The sequence below is a fragment of the Macaca nemestrina genome, chromosome 12 (genome assembly GCF_043159975.1).
Source record: "Macaca nemestrina isolate mMacNem1 chromosome 12, mMacNem.hap1, whole genome shotgun sequence".
Lineage (NCBI taxonomy): Eukaryota > Metazoa > Chordata > Mammalia > Primates > Cercopithecidae > Macaca > Macaca nemestrina.
In genome coordinates, this window is record NC_092136.1 from 40,278,632 (window position 1) to 40,291,946 (window position 13,315).

General features: G+C 37.2%; 1 long non-coding RNA gene across 1 annotated transcript; it reads right to left on the reverse strand.

Annotated features, from left to right (window-relative positions):
* Positions 1-4,819: 4,819 nt before the first annotated feature.
* Positions 4,820-10,371, reverse strand: LOC105499098 (uncharacterized). Its single transcript, XR_011610299.1, has 3 exons — positions 10,144-10,371; positions 5,574-5,630; positions 4,820-4,977 (listed from the first exon to the last, which is right to left on the reverse strand). It is a non-coding gene; the product is annotated as an uncharacterized lncRNA (long non-coding RNA).
* Positions 10,372-13,315: the final 2,944 nt, after the last annotated feature.

A 13,315-nucleotide genomic window follows, 5' to 3' on the forward strand; every position in this document is an offset into this window, starting at 1 on the left:
ATATCTATATTGATACATTGACAAAGAATGAATAATAAACATTTCACTTTATGCTTCTCAGTTATCTCAATGTCACTCATAAATACACTGCCTTTTAATTGAACCATAACATTCAACGATGTAGACTATTTATCCAATATACCTCTCTTAGTAAGCAGGATGATTTTCACTATGGGTACCCAGGTATTAGGTGCCGGTGCTCCTTAGGGTAGGTGCTTTTGTTATAAAGTTTTTGATCACTGTTAAAATTGAGAGTGAACATCATTGAAAATAGTTATTCTGTTCTCCCCAGTCCATCTCAAATCTGTAAATTTGTAAAAGTTTAATTTGAATTAAATAAATTTGTTAGGAAACAAGATTTTATGATTCACAGAGAATAGTTAATATTCTATTGTTTGGGGTATTTGATGATTCAAAAAATTAGCGATGAGAATCAAGGCTAAAACAACTGCATACTTAATCACCTGCTGAGACAAATTATAACCTTATCTTAGGTAACAATGATAATGATTGCATTAGTATAGCCAAGTATCAAAAATTGATTAGAACATGCTGTAAAGTCAACCTTATTTTGTAATATATGCAATTTGTAATCAGTGAAAACTGAAATGATATTTGATTATAGTTAAGAAAGAAGTTAGATCTTTTGAAAAGGACAAGAAATACTTTTAAGTTTGTAAATCAGAGCTTGAATCCTGGCAGCCTCATTTTCTAACCATGATAATGGTTAGGAGGGACACTGAAGGTTATCTGAGATAATATTGCAAGAGAGTTGAGCATACATTTTGACACAATAAATTGTGAAGTATAATGCCTTTTAAAAAGGGAAATGCTATTTTTAGATGATTTGACATTTGTGATGATTAATCCTCCCAGAATCTGCATGTAAAATATTGTTTAAAATAACAGCAGTAGAAACTTTTTCCCTTTCCAGTTTTCTTCCTAGAAATGTTTTATGATAACCATATTATCAGGAAAAAGATAAACATGAAAAAAAAGAGACAAAGACAAAGATAGCCTTTTGTGTATGTCATAAATGCTTCGCTTCAGAGTAATTGCTTTAAGATAGGCTTATTGTTCCTGTGAGTAAAAACCTAAGATACTACACATGGTCCTAAGGAAAATCATGATATTTGCTATGATGACTAATTATGTGTGTCAAGTTGACTGGGTCACACTGTACCCAGATAATTGGTGAAACATTACTGTAGGTGTTTTCCTGAGGTGTTTGGATGAGATTAATATTGAAATCTGTAGAGTGAGCAAAGCAGATTGACCTCTGTGTTAGGTTGTTCTTGCACTGCTATGGAGAAATATCTAAGATTAGGTGATTTGTCATTTGTAAAGAAAAGAGATTTAATTGGCTCATGGTTCTGCAGGCTGTATAGGAAGCATGGCATTGTCATCTGCTTGGCTTCTTCTGAGGGCCTCAGGAGGCTTACAATCACAGCAAAATATTAAGGGGGCGCAGGCATCTCACATGGCAAGAGCAGGAGCAAGAGAAAGGGGAGGTGCCACATTTTACAATAACCTGATCTTAAGAGAACTCACTAACTATCATTAGGACAGCACCAATCCATGAGGAATCCACTCTCATGACCCAAATATCTCCCACCAGGCTCCACCTCCACATTGGGGATTGCATTTTAACATAAGATTTGGGTGAGGACATATATCCAAACTATATAACCCTCTCTAATGTGGATGGGCCTCATCTGATCAGTGGAAGGTCTGAATAGAACATAAGGTTGACTCTACCCTGAACAAGAAAATTCTTCCTGCCTGACGGTATTTGGCTGGGACATGGGCATTTTCCTACCATCAAACGCAAACTGAAACAATGACTCTTCCTGGGTCTTGTGCCTCCAAGATCTTTCAACTGAAACAGCACCAACAGCTCTCCTAATTCTCAGGTCTTTGGATGCAAACTGGAGCTAAACTACCAGCTCTTCTTGGTCTCCAGATTGCTAACACTGCAAAATTTGGGACTTGTCAACCTCCACAATCATGTGAACCAATTCCTTATAATCAATCATTTTTTATGTATCTATATATATGGTAAATACATTTGCCTAGTTAGAAAATGAAATAATTGACATTTTGACTTTTTAAGACTTGAGATCATCCTCATTGTTATGCAATTAATAATAGCTGTAATAAGCTTACTGAAGATGTCTATTATGTATGTCTGATGTGCAACTCGACATACCTGGTTTCCTTCAATTTCCATGATAATTGTATTAGGAGGTTGCAACTACCTGCATGATGAAAATTAGGGGGCTGTTCAATAACCAGTGTTAGGGTATTCTGTCAGTAAGGAGGTGGATCCATATTTAGGCTGTCTTATTTGACGAAAAAAAAAAAAAACAGTTTTTAGTATGCTATGCTTTTTTACATGGCCTCTTGATTCTTAATAGTAATTTAGATGCAATCACAACTAATTAATCCATTTGTCTTTGGAATGAGGCCTTGTCAATTCTCTTTGCATGCTCCTGTGCACTTCTAGGAACACAGGTATTTCTCTCTAACACATAGATCCAAGCAAGGAATTAACCATTCATCACCTTCAGAAATACAAATATAATTGATTTGTCCTGTAGTATCACTTTTCTGTTTTTCTTTTTTTTTTTTTTTTTTTTTTTTTTTTTTTGGTGAGATGTAATCTTGCTCTGTTGCCTAGGCTGGAATTCAGTGGTGCACTTTCGGCTCACTGGAACCTCTGCAGCCTTCCAAGTTCAAGCGATTCTCCTGCCTCAGTTTCCCGAACAGCTAGGATTACAGGTGCGCGCTACCACACTGAGTTAATTTTTTGTATTTTTAGTAGAGACGGGGTTTCACTGTGTTCTGCCTGTCTCTGCCTCCCAAAGTGTTGGGTTTACAGGCCTGAGCTCCCGCGTCCAGCCCACTCTTTATTTTTTAATCAGAAACTTCTTCCATATATGACATAATATTCTTTGCCATAAAAATTTATTCATTTGAGACCTATTTCCTGTATTTTTAGTATTATGTCATGTGTTCTTATACTGAGTGCCACTCATAACAATTTTGATTTTAATACCATCAAAGAGAGTTGTCATGCTTCTTTAAGATTTCTTCAATTATTCCTTGTCAAGTCAAGATAAGTCACTGTCAATGCTTTCAATTGTAAAAATCAAGAGTATTATACTTTGGTGCAAGTAAAATTCAATTTTTTTCTGCCCTTTGTTTCATAAATGCCATTTTCAATTTTAAAAATATCCTGCAGTAATCATAAATCAGTGTCTGCCTTTTTGAATAATTTTTTTTCCATTTTCTGTTTTTATTTCACCATTTTATTTATATTGAAAAACTAACCCTCTGTGAGATGCTATTTTGCCATAGAATACACTTATCAAGAAATTAAATCATAATCTAGGATATTTACAGTTTTAAAAGTAGTTTCACAAAATTTTCACTGATAATTCTTTAATACTTATTTATACATTCAGTAAACATTTATTGGGAACACAAGAAGTCTTCCCTTAAGTATCTCAAGCTAGTAGGAAAGACGAAGAGGTGAAAAGGGTAATTAAAAATCTAGTGTGATGAGTGCTATTAACCCTGAGTTCTGCAGTGGCACATATGCGTGGTCTTACCCAGTTAAGAGTGGGAAAAATGTAAGAAAATTTATGGGAGATATTACGTCTGAATTGAAACTTGTAATGTGTCCATGCAGTACCTAGAGACAGATTCAGGGATAAATCCATTGGTAAAGGTATGGCAATGAGAAGATATTCAGACTAGAAGGGTAGCTAAAAATACAGCTTCTAGAGCCGGAAAGCACAGGTACATAAGCATTCAGTGGCTTCTTGGCAGTTGTACAACCTTGCCCCAGTTATTCACCTCTCTATAATGCAGCCCTCTTATCTACGAAATGGAAACAATAATAGTATGCACTCCCTAGGATTTCTATAAGTATTTAACGTATCAGTATATAAAACATAGAAATGACCTGGCACATAGTAGGTGCTCAGTAATGGTCATTATTATGTCTGGAGTAAGGGGAGGTATACAGTAGTTGAAAACATAAGGCTCCAAACAGGACAGATTTTGCCCCCTTTTCACACATAAAGTTGAGACTTAAAAGGTGATTTCTAATATTAGACAATCTTTTTCTTTTTAAATTATGTATTATTTAATTTATTTCAGTTAAATTTTGGATTTCCATTTTGTTCAAATGTATGATGTTTATTATCATTTCATGTCATCATTTGTTCAAAATAAACTTATTTTGAAACATAATTTTATAATAGATAACCAGCCAAATAGCACTATCATGGCAAAGAGTCACTTATAAATTCAGTGCTTGTCATCTCTCTACAACTGTTTGGCAATGAAATCCAGAGCTGTTCAGCTTTGGCTCAGCTCACTCACTCTAGCAGTTATAGGCTCCTTTACACAGTTTTGAGCATTATTAAAAATGTTATGCTAGCTGAACACTCCAGAAATCCTACCACTTACATATGAGAATTTCCAAGTAAAAGTCTTCATAGACAGGACTCACCTTCATAATATACACAGTTCCATTTAAAAACGAATGTGTCCCTCCACGTGGGTTTCCAATACAAACTAGAAATGCTCCCTTTTGTTTTAGTTTTGTCACTAGTAGAAGATCACTTTTAAATTAGAATAGTGATCATTTTATGCTTTACAAATTTATCTAATCTTTCTCTGTTTCTCATACATAATATAATTTAACTTGGTGATAAATTTTTGACTCTCAGAATAATTGAAATCAAATTGAATACATTTAAATATTGGAGCATCGGTTCATTAAATCAATATAAATCTGTGGAAAAAGATTTTAATGCTAGGTTTTAAAGAATGTCACAAAATTACTAGACTGGTGCTAGCCTTAATGAAGACTATGAATTAAAAGTACAATTAGTTATTATTCTTCAGTATAATGTAGAGGGTTTTCAATCCTCTTCTTTTGTGGTAGCTCTAAAATTTTTCACTCTGTAGTTTGGAAAGAAATGAATGAATTCAGTTCAGAAAGAAATGAATAAATGTGAATATTCAGTGTCAAAATGCCTAACAAAGTAATCTATCAGCAAAGTTGCACCAGAGGGAAATCACATGTGAGCATAAGGTAGCTATCCCAATTAGTCTCTAAAACATGGACTGTTATACCAGCCCCATCAAAGATAACTCTATCTCAGAATGCATCAGCACATGCTGGAAATGCTTGGAACTGAATCACTTGGTTACGATTGCATTTATATTACTATTTGTTTAATTATTTATGTGATGTCCATGTATTTTAACTAGTCTAAACTCCATGAGGTTAGAGATTATAGCACTCAGATTTATCTACTCATGTTTAATAGGTGCCTGACTCATAATAGAATTATAATAAGCATTTCTGGGAGGACAAATAGATGAATGGATGAATGACTCCACTCAGTCTCTCTTCAGCAGTTCTCAATCTCCTCTTCTTCAGGGTACAAGAACATATTCATCGTCCGAGTTTGTTTTGCTCAGCTTCCCTTATTTCTTTCAAATTACCTTGCAAAAGCAACAATCTACAAATTCTACCATTTGTTTCCATTTACCTCAGCTTTTCTTTTTGTTCTCTGTGCATCTCTTCTTATTATTCTTGCTGAAGATCCCTAAATTATATGAGAGAAAGGTAAAATAACTGGAACATAATGCATTCTAGAATGTATTATAAAGATAAATATTTCAGAAGGGTTTTCTGTTTTTTCACAAGATAAGAATGCTATGGTTTGGAGAATTTCCTGACAGCTGTACATGAGGGCTGCAGCCCAATAGATGGGCTTTGGATCATAATAATCCTTACCTACCGCTGAAAATTCATTCATTAGGTTGGATTCTCTAATACTGTTGTCAGTACAAAGTGTATACATCACCTCATCTTTGAAAGGCAAACCGAATGAATTGCTAAGCATTGTGGTGAACCCAGATGAATTCTTCACTGTTCATTGAAAACAAAGGGCATAGATATTTTAAGCGCACAAACAGAGTGGGATTTTAGAACATAAAAATGAAAGAGACAGAGTCATTATGCAAAAACAGGATTGTCCCAGGTGATATCAAAGTTAAAAAGTGCCTCTGAAAAACACAATTAGTGGGCTGGGGAAGGCAACGGTCACTGTTTCTCTCTCAGGTTTTTTCTTTTATGCTAGAAGCTGAAACATCTAGCCCTGTCAAAGATGTCATCAATGCTTCTATGAATAAATTCATATTCTTTAGAGGGAGCAGAATACAATTCATATTATATATATATATATTTAAAATAGACAATTTCTGTGCTTGAAAATGAGAAAAAAAAATGCCAAAACTTGCAAGACATAAAGTTGCCTTTTGTTCTCACTCTACGTTAAAATCAGGCTTAGTCTTAGGATATATGCTAACTATTCATGTCAGAAGATAGTTTATTATTTTTCTTTGAATGATTTCATGCAAGTTTTGCTATAGTCTTATAATTATTTTTTTCAACACAAGTCTTCTGTGGCTAATGCTAGACAACCAGCCTGATATTTTTTCTTCTTTTCCTGAACTAGATAGGAGTGATCCATCCTCAATGAAGGAGCATACTTGGGTTGGAAGTTAATGAGTTTTGGTTACTCTTCTGAGATATTTACCTGGGCAACTGCTTTCATTTTATTATTAGTGTAAATAAATTATGGGAGTATTGGATGGCACGTTTGTTGTTACCTCCACACTTTCAGAAGCTTTTTCTTAGTTCATTTCTTGGTATTAATTATATTACTATTTACAGACAAACCACTGCATCATTTGTTAAGCAGACATATTTTTCTAAATTTCTCTAGCAAAATTTCTGTCATTTTTGGGTATGGTTTTACCCTTAGTATGGAAATGCAACTGGCCTGACAGAATGACAAATATTTTGGGCCATAACACACAGCCTAATGTGAACGGCCTAATGTGTTTCTTTTTTTTTACTTTCATACAGTGAGACACAGGGAAAGAAAAGGAAAGAAAGAAAGGGAAGAGAAAGAAAGGGGAGGGGAGCAGAGGGGAAGGGAAGGCAGGGGAGGGGAGGGGAGGGGAGGGGAGGGGAAGGGGAAGGGGAAGGGGAAGGGGAAGGGGAAGGGGAAAGGGAAGGGGAAGGGGAAGGGAAGGGAGGGGAAGGGGAAGGGGAAGAGGAAGGGGAAGGGGAAGGGGAAGGGGAAGGGGAAGGGGAAGGGGAAGGGGAAGGGGAAGGGGAAGGGGAAGGGGAAGGGAAATTTTTCTTTAGATCCTTTAAATTCTCCTGAGGCTTTTTTTGATAATATGAATAGCATTAGCTTGAGGGTCCACTATTGTTTAAAATGTATTCTGTCCTAATTCCATTCCTTATGATTAACAACAGTAAATATTGAATTAGAGATATTTGGAATCAAACCTTCAAACTAGTTCCTTGGCTAATTTCTGAATGTAACGGCCAAGTAAAATTCATGAAGTAAAAGTCTTGAGTGAGATGAGGGAGTTTGCTGTATGAATATTCAAGAGCAGGCTTTACAGGCAGACTAAAACACCTGGAAGGAGGCTGCTCATGTTTCATATGTTTAAAGAAAATCAAAGAATATTATACCACTGGAGGACAATAAAACAAGAGAAAAATTTTGGAGTGATCAGCAACATAAAGTCTTACTGACCATTGAAATGGCTTTGACAACGCATCTATTCCATTCTCTGAGCATTTAAAGTCTTTGTTGACCACATCTCTTAATTTAAGTGGTAGGCCTAATGATTTTCCTCCACCCATCCTACCTCAAAGGTGAGAGGAAGCACACACAGGTAACTCAATATTGATACAGGTTTTAGGTGGTAAAAGTTATCTCCTACTTGTGGTTCATCCACTTGTCTCTCCTGTGGCTAATACACTGGGGTTATGTGGCTGAATTAGTCTGTTCTCACACTGCTGTGAAGACATACCTAAGACTGGGTAATCTGTGAAGAAAAGAGGTTATTTGACTCACAGTTCCACATGGCTGGGGAGGCCTCAGGAAACTTACAATCATGGCAGAAGGCACTTCTTCATGGGGCGACAGGAGAGAGAATGAGTGCCAGCAGGGAAAATGCGAGATGCTTATAAAACTACACAACTTCATGAGAACTCACTGTCAGGAGAACAGCGTGGGGGCAACCGCCCCCATGATTCAATTACCTCCACCTTGTCCCACCCTTGACACATGGGGATTATTACAATTCAAAGTGATATGTGGGTAGGGACACAGAGCCAAACCATTAGCAGCAGCTATACTTAAAAAGAATACTTTTTCAGTAGTAATTACATGTATTTTCATGATCAAAAAGAAACAATTATTAGATTATCTTGTGACATTTGCTCAGATGAAAGGAACTGATAAATAAATAGAATTGAAAATAATGAGACAAAGGAAACTTAGAGTACACCTTCAATTAGAGTACGTTTTTCTTCATTTCAAGAACAGTGATCTTCCAGTACATTAAGCTTCTGCCTTCCTAATTTTGACCTTGATGTCCTGCCTCTCAATTCAGTGGTCTTTCAGTGATTTATCACATACTGATTTTTTAAAATCAGTATGTGTTGGATGCTATTTTAGGCACTGGCATTATAAAAATGAATCAGACATAATCTCAAAAAAAAAAAAAAAAAAACCCTCACATTTACTCACATGTAGTGCACATTGTAGCAACAGTGGGACAAGGACATTTTAAATATTTTCTTTAGCTGCATCATTCTATTTTCTGAATTTGATAAAGAAAAAACATGTTGTTATTGTTTTGTTCCAAGATGGCAGATAAGAGGCTTTTAGCATGCCTCAGCCACTTGGAAATAGCAAGACGGTGCATAAAGATCAACTCTGTGGGCTTTAATTCAGAAGGAAAACAGCAATCCACCAAAATTTTGAAGGATATTCCAGATTCCAGGGAGAAAAGCATGAACAAACAGTCCTTGTGACAGTATCTGGTTGATAAAAGTGAGTGAAGCCCTATTACATAAGAACACAAGAATTCTGCTCGTAAAAATTTGAATGTAGTGGCACCACAAAAGGATTACACTAGCTCTCCAGCAACGGTCTCTACAAAAATGGAAACTCAGAAACGACAGATAAAGTATTCAAAGGCCGGGCGCGGTGGCTCAAGCCTGTAATCCCAGCACTTTGGGAGGCTGAGACGGGCGAATCACGAGGTCAGGAGATCGAGACCATCCTGGCTAACACGGTGAAACCCTGTCTCTACTAAAAATACAAAAAACTAGCCGGGCGAGGTGGCGGCGCCTGTAGTCCCAGGTACTCGGGAGGCTGAGACAGGAGAATGGCGTAAACCCGGGAGGCGGAGCTTGCAGTGAGCTGAGATCCGGCCACTGCACTCCAGCCCGGGCAACAAAGCCAGACTCCGTCTCAAAAAAAAAAAAAAAAAAAAAAAAAAAAGAAGTATTCAAAGCATGGATTGTAAGGAAGCTCCACAGGATTCAACACAACATTGAAAATCAACACAAACTTCCAAAGCAATCCAGAAAATGAAGAGATGATAAACATCTTTTATTTTTCTCTGACTTATTCTCTTTTTTCATTTCAATAGTTTTTGGGGTACAAGTGATTTTTGGTTACATGGATATGTTCTTTAGTAGTGATTTCTGAGATTTTGGTGTACCGATAACTAAACATATTCTTGGACCATAATGGAATAAACAGGAATTAATATCAATAATATATCCCATACACAAATGCATGAAGACTAAACAACTTGACCTGAATGACTGGGGTAGACAACAAAATGAAGGTAGAAATAAAAAAATCTTTGACATAAAAGAAAACAGAAACACAGCATACCAAAATCTAAAAGAGGCAGCAAAAGCAGTCTTATGGGAAAAGTTTATAGCACTAAATGCCTATCTCAAAAATTTAGAATGATAGCAAATTAATGGGGAACTAAATTAACTAGGGGAATTAAAAAAACAAGAACAAACCCCAAAGCTAGCAGAAGAAAAAAAAAATAACAAAAATCACAGCAGAACTGGATTTTGAATAAAATTTCTATGGAGGTGATAGTAAGGGAAAATGGCAAATAGGAGGTAAGACTAACTGCGCTTCCCACTTGGACTAACAGAACTGTGTTTGGAGACCCACATTGTGAACTTTTGCTCCAGACAATTCTGCGGGAACATACCAGGAAAGCTGAGAAAATCCACAGACCCTTTGAAGTAGGTGTATTGCCACAGCCTTTGTGGGATAGCCAAGGAACTGTGAGTCAGCTTGCTTTCTTGACTCAGAAGTTTGTAGCCTGGGGCACATTCTCAGCCCTGCTCAACTGCTGCCTGAAAATAAACTTGGTGATATTGTAGGGGCGTGGTGGAAGGGAGACCAGTCTTTCAGGCTGTGAACTGCTTGAGAACTGGGTGAGACCTGTGACTGCTGGCCTTCCACCACTTCCCTGGCGACCTGTGTGATACACAAGTGGCAGCCATAATCTCCCTGGAAACATAACTCCGTTGGCCTGGGAACAAAACCTCATACCACACAGCAGCTCCATTAAGCCCCACCCAAGGTGAGCCTGAGCTCAGACACACCTAACCCTGCCCCCAACTGGTGGTCTTTACCCTGGTAGCTGAAGAAAAAGGACATAATTTCAGGAGCTCTATAGTCCCACCCACCGTCTGATCCTCCCTATACTACCACAGTTTATGTACTCTTGAAAATGCCACTACCCAGCTGGAGGCCAACCAACACGAAACAAGCACACTTAACAAAAATACAACAAAGGACCCTCATAGAGTTCACTTCACTTCCCTGCTACCTCTCCCAGAGCAGGTGCTGGTATCCATGGCCGAGAGGACTGAAGACAGGTCACATCACAGGACTCTTTGCAGACACTCCCCAGTGCCAGCCTGGAGTCTATAAGCTCCACGGGGTGATTAGATTCAGAAAAGAAATAACAATCACTGCAATTTGGCTCTCAGGAAGCCACATCCCTAGGGGAAAGGGGAAAGCACCACATCAAGGGAGCTCCCCATGGGACAAAAGAACCTGAACAGCAGTCCTTGGGTCTCAGATTTTCCGTGAGACATAGTCTACCCTAATGAGATGAAATCAGAAAAACAATTCTGGCATACGACATAAGAAAGCTTCTTAACACCCCCAAAAGCTCACAATAGCTCACTAGTGATGGATCCAAACTAAGCCAGTATCTGAATCACCAGAAAAAGAATTCAGAAGGTTGACTATTAAGCCAATCAAGGAGGCACAGAAGAAAAAGTTCGACTTAAAAAAATAAAATAAATGACACAGGATATGAATGGAAAAATATCTAGTGAAATAGATAGCATACATAAAAAAAAAATCACAACTTCTGGAAATGAAGGATATACTTAGAGAATTTCAAAGTGCACTACAAATTCTCACCAACAGATTTGAACAAGCAGAAGAAATAATTTAGAGCTTAAAGACAGGCTTTCAAATTAACCCAATCTGACAAAGACAAGGAAAAAGACTTAGAACAAAGCCTCCAAGAAGTTTGAGATTATGTTAAATGACAAAACCTAAGAATCACTGGTGTTCTCAAGGAAGAAGAAAAATCTAAAAGTTTAGAAGGCACATTTGGGGGAATAATTGAGGAAAACTTTCCCAGCCTCACTAGAGATCTAGACATCCAAATACAAGAAGCTCGAAGAACACCTTTCAAAAAGATCATCAATCTAGGCACATAGTCACCAGGTTACTTAAAGTCAAAATGAAGGAAAGAATCTTAAGAGCTGTGATGAAAAAGCATCGGGTAACCTATAAAGGAAAACCTACCAGATTAACAGCAGATTTCTTACCAAAAACCCAACAAGCTAGAAGAGCCTGTGTGGCTATGTTTAGCATCCTTAAACAAAATAATTACCAACCAATATTTTTTCCAGCAAAACTAAGCTTCATAAATGAAGGAAAAATACTCTTTTTCAGACAAGCAAATGCTGAGAGATTTCGCCACTACCAAGCCAGCACTACAAGAAATGCTAAAAGGAGCTCTGAATCTTGAAACGCATCCTGAAAATACACCAGAATAGAACCTCCTGAAATCATAAATCTCACAGGACATATAAAACAAAAACACAATAAAAAATACCAAGGTATTCAGGCAACAAATAGAATGATGTATAGAATAGCACCTCAAATCTCAATACTAACATTGAATACAAATGGCCTAATGGCTCTACTTAAAAGATACAGAATGGCAGAATGGATAGCAATGAACCAACCAAGTATTTGTTGTCTTCAAGAGACTCATCTGATACATATGGACTCACATAAACTTAAGATAAAGAGGAGAAAAGAAGATATTCCAAGCAAATGGACACCAAAAGCACACAGGAGTAGGTCTTCTTATATCAAACAAAACAAACTTCAAAGCAACAGCAGTTTAAAAAGACAAAGAGAGACATGACGTAATGATAAAAGGACTAGTTCAATAGGAAAATATCATAATACTAAATATATATGTAGTATACATATACATATCATATATATGATATATATGATACATATATGATACATACATACATATATATGAGACAGACAGCAACACAATAATAGTGGAAGATTTCAGTACTCTACTGATAGTACTAGACAGGTCATCAAGACAGAAAGTCAACAAAGAAACAATGCGTTTAAACTATACCCTAGAACAAATGGACTTAGTAGATATTCTACAGAATGGACTTAACAGAACATTCTACCTAACAACTACAGATTATACAATGTATTCTTCAGCATGTGGAACATTATCCAACATAGACCATATGATAGGGCACAAAACAAATGTCAACAAATTTAAAAAATTGAAATTATAGCAAGTAGTCTCTCAGACCACAGTGGAACAAAATTGGAAAACAACTCCAAAAGGAACCCTCAAAAGCATTCAAATACATAGAAATTAAATAATCTGATAATGAGTAATCATTGGGTCAACAATGAAATCAAGATGAAAATTTAAAAATTCTTCAAATTGAATAATAGTGACACGGGGGGCGGAGCAAGATGGCCGAATAGGAGCAGCTCCAGTCTCCAACTCCCAGCGCGAGCGACACAGAAGACCGGTGATTTCTGCATTTTCAACTGAGGTACTGGGTTCATCTCACTGGGGAGTGCCGGACGATCGGTGCTGGTCAGCTGCTGCAGCCTGACCAGCGAGAGCTGAAGCAGGGCAAGGCATCGCCTCACCTGGGAAGTGCAAGGGAGAAGGGAGTCCCTTTTCCTAGCCAGGGGAACTCAGACACACAACACCTGGAAAATCAGGTAACTCCCACCCCAATACTGCACTTTAAGCAAACAGGCACACCAGGAGATCATATCCCACACCT